The following is a 9483-nucleotide window of genomic DNA, read 5'->3' as shown; positions in this document are numbered from 1 at the left end:
GCACGACATGGGCACAAGCTCTCAACTGGTTGTTGATTCCTGTCATGTTTTTGCACAAACCACACATAAATATAATGACATAGAAATACACAGAATAGCACAGAAATATAATAAATAGAAAGCAACTCATCCAGCTGCAGGTTTAGCCAGGACCATATAAAATACGTCAAAATATATCTAAGCATGCCACAAGCACCTAAACAACGTGCAATAGAGTCATTGCGAAAATAACATAGTTATAGCAGAGCATTCTGTGACACCTGAGTTCGCCCACCTAGCTTTGGTGGTACTGCAGAAGGTAAAGGAGACAGTAAAGAGGACATCATTGCTCGTTTAAATTGGCATGAACAAGAGTTAAAGCATCCAAAACTGGGAAGGATTCCAGCCCACTTATTGCACTTCAAAACTAAATAACTAGGAAAACGAAAGTTCACGGTTCCAATTTTACGGTAAGCTGGCAGAGTGGACTAAATAAAGCAGAGCTCAGCTTCGCTTTTTTCCCCATACCACTGAAAGGCAAACATGGTGGCTAAGAAAGTCATCAAGGACTGTACCACAATTCCATTTAAGAGCGGGTGAAAATGCGTGCCCTTAAGGTGGGAGGCCACACTAAAAAGTAAATTTTTTTCAAACATTTTATTTTTATTTTTTTATTTTGAAGATACCCAAAACATTTAGCTAGACATTTCAAAAAACAGTATGTCCCTATCATGATTAGTTTGGGTGTTACAGCGAGTTTTCGAACCCTTACCCTAGTATTGCAAAATTGAAACCAAATTGCTTTGTAAATTCTCAGTATATTTTATTATCAGCTGAAGTATTATTAAATTGTATTCTTATGCTTCGTTATGCGTTTACTAATCTTCTAAAATCTATAAAAACGGCCACAAGGGGGTCCTGACACTCGAAGAACATGTGTTGTTTACCTTTGTCAGGCGTCGCTTAGCTGCTGTTTAAATTGCAAATTGCGTTTTTGCAATGCTCGCAGGTGCGAAGGCATAAAAAGTAGAGCACTTGAACCACTTTTTGAGTAGCATGGCAAAGGTCAGATTGCAGAGAAGATGCAAATGTAAGTGTGCCGGGAACCAACACACGACGAAGCATCCGTCTCCTGACCTAGTGGACGCGGGCGTTTCAGCAAGTGCCTAGAAGATTGGGAACACCGAGAAAAGCTACGAAGCTCTACGGCCATATTCTGCTCTCCAAGGGAACAGGATAGTTGACTTTGATATCCTTTCTTCAGTGCTAGCATGCCCTGAATGCAAGAATTTATTATTGATGCTGGAAGGATGCTCTCATCAAGGGATTTGCTCTACCTGTGCGGTTGTGTGTGTGGCTTCAAGCATTCGTTGAATACATAGAAAAGAATGGTGCGTGCTAATGAGAACAATGTTCGACTGGTGTATGCAATGCAACAGTTAGGAAAAAGGTATGCAGGTGCGACAATGTTCTCTAAGTGATGACACGCCTCCCTCTACGCGCCATTCCGCCTAAGACAGAACATCATCTCAACTGACTGCAGCAGCTGAAAAAGTAGCATCAAAGTCGATGACTGATGTTGCTGCAGAAGTTTGTCATGTCATAAGGAGTGATGAGTGCAGTGTTTCAGGTGGCGAAACGTGGCAGAAGCGTGGGTGTATGTCAGCGATTTCTGTTGACACAGGAAAATTTACTGATGTTGAGGCACTTTCTAGCACATGCATGGCTTGCAAAACGGAACGAAAGTTGAACCCAACAAGTGCTTCAAGGGCTGGAAGGCAAGTTACACTTCCTGCCAAGCAAACCATAAAGGAAGTGCAGGTAGTATGGAGACGGTTGGTTTGTACAGACTATTTGCGAGATCACAAGCAACATGAAACTTGAAGTACCTGGAGTACTATGGTGAGGTGATTCAAAGAGCTATGCCACTGTAAAGGACATGTATGGAGAACACAGCGTGCAGAAACTTGAATGCATTGGGCATGTCCAGAAGCGTGTCGGCTGCTGCCTGAGGAAACTAAAAAAAACAGTGTGGGGACTTGGTGGTAAAGGAAAATTGACTGATGCCCCTATTGACCCGCCTGCAAAACTACTATGGCATCGCTATAAGAGCTAACGTGGGAAACCTTTGAGACATGAAACCAGCCACCGTGGCCAGCCTCTTCCACTGCAGCTCTACAGATGCGCAACCAAGACATGGCCTATGTCCAGTAGGAACGAACAGCTGGTGCGGGTACAAAAAGGTAGAATCACTCAGCCAAGGGATGTACGTCCACAAAGGAGGACTTCTGAATGATGTGCCAAGCAGAGTAAAAGCTATGTACAGTGATCTGGGCTCAGATGAATTTTTATCAAAATATCTGCATGGCAAGACACAAAATGCAAGTGAATGCTTCAACGGACTTATATGGTAGCGGGCTCCTTGGGAGCCCGCTACCATTTAAGTCCAATATAGGCAACGCAAACAATATTGGCAAACGCAAGGCAAACATTATTGTAGGCAAGCTCACAGCAAGGCTGTCAGCTTGCCTACAATATTGTTTGCCTTGCGTGACGCTGTTGCACACTGTAATAATGGTAGCCTAAGCACCCTGGACATACTGAGGCAGGCTGGCATTGAACCAGGGTACTACACAGGAACTTGCAATGGCAGAGACCACCAGCGCATGCAGAAGGCTCTATGCAAATGAACTGACGAGACAAAACGGGCTAGGAAGACGAGCAGCCGCACGAGCAAAAGAAAACTACTGCATCTCACGAGGTTCTCAGCTAGAGCCTGGAGCATTTTAGGCCTTTATGTGTTGTTTCTCACATGTTTCACATGGTTTGAAATGTGTTTTTCTCAAAACAAGATTTTACTTCACCTCATCTTATGCAAACGGTGATAACTTTTTCTTAAATGAATATTTTTAAATTGAATTTTGCATGCTCATTCATCACACACAGATGTGAAATGAACCATGATGAAAAACACTGATGCAACAGGTATGACTTTAGAGCCCATTTTGCAAATAAATGTCACCAAAACTGATCATTTTGGTAACTTTGTTTAGTTTTGGGGGGATTTCTTTTTTAGTGTTTATCACGTCTATCCTGGTTAATTCAGTCAATAGGACCTATATTTAGCCACACAAATGCCAAAGCTTCCCTCAATTCTTCATTTCAGTTGTTACTTATTGCTGGCGAGACTCGCAATTTTAGCACTTTTCGTTACTCTAACTACCTGCCAGAGAAAAAATTGAACTCATTTTTGCACTTTTAATAGTGAAATATGTTACTTAACATGTGCTTAATCGGACAAAACATCGTTATAATCCTGGCTGCTGAATTAAACGTTTTTTGAGTGTGGTCTCCTACCAATTCTTTGCACAGACCAACTCTAGGCTGTAGTGTACACTTTACAGCCTGTGGATCAAACCCTTAGCTCCAAGCATACATTACGCTTGAATTTCCTAAGAACAATGAAAGGAAGAGTAATGTCCGCAGAAAAGCAACAAAAGTGCCAAAATAATCACATGTAAGCTTGTGACAGCCATCACCAAAGCTGCCTTCCTGATATTCCACCTGTACAAGGCTGCTAGTGCAAAATGGGTTACAGAGCCTTAAAACCTCCCTCTGGCCAACTTCTGACGATTAAATAAGACAAAAAACAAGCAGTGCTGAAGACTGCATTATGAAAGACAATGCGCACTAGTTGAGATTACAAGCAACCTTCGTTCCATAACATCTCGAGAAGAACAAGTAGTAAATATTTTTCAGGGAAGTATGGGAATCTGACAGTAATGCTGTCATAAAGGATTTCTCACATCCTTTATTAGAACTAGGGATCTGGCTCCTGGTTCACAGCCTTGCTTGCACACAGCAACTCCTCCTGCGCTCAAGTTGCTTGTGGTAGCTCGCATGCAGGCTACTAACATATTGGCGTACGCTTTTACCGTAGCAGCCATACAAGCTCCTTGTTGACTTTTAATACAAAGCCTGCATAATGAAATATCAGAAACAAAATTCATGAATTACTTCCTAAAAAAACTGTGTGAATCAGCTATCTATTCAAACAATGTAATTGTGTAACTCCCCTTAACATGATCGCTGTAAGACAAAAAAAGCCTCAATGCCACCGCAGATATTGCATATTAATAAATAAAAGAGAGACTTAATATAAACTGCAACCATTGTGAAACTCCCCCAAATAGTGTTGCTGTAAGACAACTAAGCCTCATGGAACTGCAGATATTGCACATAAATAAATAAATAAATAAATAAAAAATAACAGGTACATACAAGCTATTAAACAAAGGGTGACTAGTAGCAGAGAAAGGAGGCATGTTAAACATCACATTAAAATGGCATCTGGCATTGGTGTGGACATAACACTGAGAACAATATTGCTACACTTGTGGTTTACGAGAATCAAGTGAAGCATGAAGAACAGTATTAGCCAATTTCATGGCCTCCAAGACCTACAATGCGATAAACTAGGGTGCCTCAATGTATCCACTCCTGGCCATTTGTGTAAGTGAAATCAACAGAGTATGCCTTCATTCAAGCCGGTGTATCTCCCTTTTTCGGTTTGCGCTGCGCTATTTTCACATGTTCAATGCAAACCACCTTGGCAAGCAATAATACCAACAGATGAAGTAAAACAAGAAGCACAAACCCAGTGCTGACTAGGAACTCTACGTATCCACTGCCATGCTTTCCCTTTTACACACTGTCATGAGCCACCAGCAAAGCATGTGCGATAATGTGAAGACAACGCCGGTCAATGAAACGGAGAATGAATGTGCGAGGCGAGCACCATATGAAACATAAGGGGAAAAAATCACGAAGGGGAGTTCAGAACAACAGAAAGCTGAGCTAGTTGGTAAGGATTCATTATGCAAAAAGGTGAGGCGTGCAGACAGGACACAAGAGAAGAGAAGTGCACAACACGAACGTGGACTATCAGTGCTCCCTTCAGTTGATAGTCGGCATTTGTGTTGTCCACTCCTCTTCTCTTGTGTCCTGTTTGCACGCCTCACCTTTTTGCATAATAAAAAGGGGAGAAAGGCTGAGAAGCGCGCACTGCTGACATGGATGAGTAGCAAGGTATCAAAAAATAAAGGTGAATAAACTAAAGCTTTACAAATTCTGTGCCACAGGAGCCTTGTGTGCCCTGAAAAAGTTTATGAGCTCTAATGATTTCACACGTGGCTTCGTGTGGCACAGATCCAAAAAACCATGCTCAAAAAAGGTAAGTAGGCGGTGTGTCTTCTTTGGGTATTCCACGTTAAATACCCAAAAAGAGGCAAAAAGGCATGCCAAGCGGCCGAGAAGTGACGTGGCCTGTAGGATTCGCTCCCTGTCTATGTACAGGGATAGCTGCCCATTAGCTTCTTTGAGCAGACATGGAGTCACTGGCACCTCCGTCTGTAAAAGAGTAAACATACTAACCAAGATTACATTTTGCTAGAGGTATAATAAATCTCATTTTCTAAAATGCCCAATCAATGAACAGAAGATTTCTGAGCTAGGACATTGCCCTGCTGAATGCCAGAACAGGGCCACATCGTTGAAACTGTAAAATCTTGTGATCTTCAAGTAATGTTCAGGCCATGACTAAGTACAGTAATGAAAAATATACAATTGTTTGGTCACAGCCTTCAACACTGAAAAGTTTAGTGGTAGAACCTTGTTGATCCATATCAGATGTCAGGCACGTACCCAGGGGGGGGGGGGGCCCGGGGGGGCCCGGGCCCCCCCCGAAATCAAGTGGCATACCCCCCCCCCTCCCCACCCACGCCACCACTCCTCACACATTCCTAAAGCGCTGCCAGATTAATGTTGAGACTTGGCAGCTGTTCATCGGTCAGCCTTATGCTGCCTTTTTCACTCCTTTTATATGGCGGTAGTTATCGGCATCTCTTGTAATGTGAAGGACAGTTTTCTCATAGATTCCGCACCCGCGCGATTAACTCGAGATGCGCTCAGTTGTCACCATCTATTCAACCGTCACGCGCATAGCTGTTGCTTTTGTTAGTTCAACCTTCTTTGTTTAGGCTGATCCTGGGACCAGGAGAGGGATGCGGCAGTTACTCAGCTGGTCTGTACTCTCATGGAACGAGTTGCGGCCGGAAAAAACACCAATTGCGTTTAACTTTTCCCTTTGCTTCATTATTTCCTTGAGTTACGGCTCGCCGCGACGCTGGCAGATGCCCGGAACCATATACACGTGATATAGGTTAGATAAGGTGGGAAATAAAATAATGTGAAAGAACGTCCATCATGAAGCCCTGCAATAACCCTTAAACCCACAAGCAAGATGACTGTCGCCCGTTACCTCGTCTGTTTTCCCTAATTGTATAGCACTTTTTGTGCAAAATTGGAAACCGGAAACAAAAATCACAAGGAGTTGAGAAATAAACGATCTACTAAGGGAGAGAGCCAACGCAACTACCAAACTGCAAGCAAAAGCGAATAATAAAAATGTTAGCCGTTGTTTATGAGAATATTTATGGATCAACATCTTTTTATTTAAAAAGGAAGTAGAGAAAACGCCGCCGGAAGTGGAGAATAATTACTTGCTTTGAATGACGCTTCTACAGTTATCGGTCGAACCGCCTCACGTAGCCACTTCTCTGCTGTACTTATGTGGGTGTTTTTCTAACCTTTCTCGGTGAGCGCAGTACGTCTAGAATCGCAGAGTCCTGCGCTCTACGCGGTTGTATAGGACTGGCGGCCGCACAGCGTTACGCAATTCGCGGAACTGTCAAAACTGATGCACAAGGCGAAAATAACTGATATTCGAAACTATAACATGTGAAAGACTGAAGAAGCCGTAAAAAAATGAACGCAGCCTGAAATCAGTAAAAAAGAAACCTGGCATAGGACAAACCATGATGTATGCACTAAACGATAAGAGGGATAATATCATAAGCAATCTCGAAGATACAGTAAAAGCAGCGGAAAAATTCTAAGCTGACCTCTATACAGTACCCAGAGGAGTCACGATACCTCAATTAGAAACAGTAATGAACAGGATACAGAAACTATCCTATAACTAGCGATGAGGTCAGAAGGGCGCTGCAAGACATGAAACGATGAAGAGAGCGAGGAGAAGGTGGAATAAGTCCATTTAATCAAAGATGGAGGAGACATAATGCTTGGAAAACTGGCGGCTCTTTATACGAAGTGTATATCGACTGCAAGGGTCCTAGAAAACTGGAAGAATGCAGACATTATACTAATACACAAAAAAGGAGACGTTAAAGAATTGAAAAAATTATAGGACCATTAGCTTGCTCCCAGTATTATATAAGATATTTACCAAAATTTTCTCCAATAGAATAAGGGCAACACTGGATTTTGTCAACCAAGGGAACAGGCTGGCTTCAGGAAGAGATACCTTACAATGGATCACATCCATGTCATCAATAAGGCTATCGCGAAATCTGCAGAGTACAATAAGCCTCTCTATGTGGCTTATATAGATTACGAAAATGCATTTGATTCAGTAGAGATACCAGCAGTCTAGAGGCACTACGTAATCAAGGAGTACAGAACGCTTACGTAAAAAGCTTGAAAAATATTGCTACATGTGTGTGGTATTTGTTTGTTTGAACGAGGTGCGTGGGCGCCATCACTTAAGAAAAGAGGAGGAAGAACGAACTGGGCTCGCGCTGTGAATCTAACCGGTCAGCGCTGCTACCGTTGTTGTAAATATAATCTGTAAATAGTTTCTCGTCTTACTGGCTCGTCCTTCGCGTAAGAATATATACAGAGGTTCTACAGCTACCTTAATTCTACACAAGAAAAGCATGGAGATACCTATAGGAAAATGGGTCAGAGAGGGAGACACAATTTCTCCAAAGCTATCTATCATTAACTATTTTCTATTGTGATCATGTTTGCTCATTGTTTTGTTTTCTCTTTGTCCATTCGGCCCCCGTTTCCATGATGTGTGATCGGGGTTTAGGCCTTGTCAGGAGGTATGCTTGGTCTACCTCCTTTAGCCTCACCTCGAGGGCATATTGTATTGTATATAATATGGCCAAATAAACATACTACTACTAATACTACTACTATTCACTGCGTGCTTAGAAGAATTCAAGCTATTAAACTGGGAGGGCTTAGGAGTAAAGATGGACGGCAAATATCTCAGCAACCTTCGGTTTGCCGATGACATTGTTCTATTCAACAACAATGCAGACGAGTTACAACAAATGATTGGAGACCTTAACAGAGAGAGTGTAAGAGTGGGGTTAATATTATTATGCAGAAGATGAAGATAATGATAAATAGCCGGGCAAAGGAACAAGATATCAGGATCGCCAGTCGGCCACTAGAGACTGTGAAGGAGTACGTTTACCTAGGTCAATCAATCACAGGGAACCCTGATCATGATAAGGAAATTCACAGAAGAATAAAAATAGGTTGGATCGCATACGGCAGACATTGCCAGTTCCTGACTGGAAGCTTACCATTATTATTGAAAAGTAAGGTGTGCAATCAGTGCATTTTGCCAGTGCTGACATATGGGGCAGAGACTTGAGAATGTGTTAAGCACCGCGCAAAGAGCGATCGAACGAAGATTGCTAGGCATAACGTTAAGAGAGAGAAAGAGAGCGGTTTGGATCAGAGAGCGAACGGGTATAGACGATATCCTAATTGACATCAAGGGGACAAAATGTAGCTGGGCAGGCCATGTAATGCGCCGGTTAGATAACCGTTGGACCATTAGGGTTACAGAATGGGTACCAAGAGAAGGAGAACGCAATCGAGGACGACAAAACACTAAGTGGAGCGATGAAATTAGGAAATTCGCGGGCGCTAGTTGCAATTGGTTGGCGCAGGAAAGGGGTAAATGGAGATCGCAGGGAGAGGCCTTCGTCCTGCAGTGGACATAAAACTTGATGATGATGATGATGATGATGGTGGTGGTGGGCCCCCCCCGAAAAAAAATCCTGGGTACGTGCCTGTCAGATGTGTACCATTTTTCGGTGCCAATGTTCAGAACGATAACATGAGAAATGGACCAATACAGTTATGTGTTTTTTTACCTGCTAATACGTCCCCAAAACACATTCCTTGGGCACCAATGTTCAGTACGTTCCCAAACTTCAATCACATTAAACATTTCCCAGACGCTAGGTCCCATGTGGATGAGAAAAGGCTCGAGGCACATACAACCGAGCAGTAGCCACCTACTGCAGCAGCTTCCACGCAGTACACGCTTGCCCTTGTCATTGAAAACACAGGCACACTCAGTTTTCTTTTCTCGTACCGAGAAATTTACTCAGGAGCCCTTGCCATTTTCTTCCTTCATGGTCATTCCATGTTGTATTCCACCGCAATTAGCACATTTACTTATCGGACAGCGCATGAGGCATGATGTCATTGGAAACGTACTGCACACCCTTAATACCCTGTAAATCCAATGTAGCACTGTTCTCTGTGCCAACCGAACATCCTGTCTCACTCTGGCAGACTCATGCTCAAGCATCGCACACCAGCTCAATTTCGTTT

General features: G+C 42.9%; 1 pseudogene; it reads left to right on the top strand.

Annotated features, from left to right (window-relative positions):
- Positions 1-1035: 1035 nt before the first annotated feature.
- Positions 1036-2769, top strand: LOC139051831 (uncharacterized; annotated as a pseudogene).
- The last annotated feature ends 6714 nt before the right edge of the window (positions 2770-9483 follow it).

The sequence above is a fragment of the Dermacentor albipictus genome, unplaced genomic scaffold (genome assembly GCF_038994185.2).
Source record: "Dermacentor albipictus isolate Rhodes 1998 colony unplaced genomic scaffold, USDA_Dalb.pri_finalv2 scaffold_15, whole genome shotgun sequence".
Lineage (NCBI taxonomy): Eukaryota > Metazoa > Arthropoda > Arachnida > Ixodida > Ixodidae > Dermacentor > Dermacentor albipictus.
This window is presented reverse-complemented; position numbering and strand designations above follow the sequence as displayed.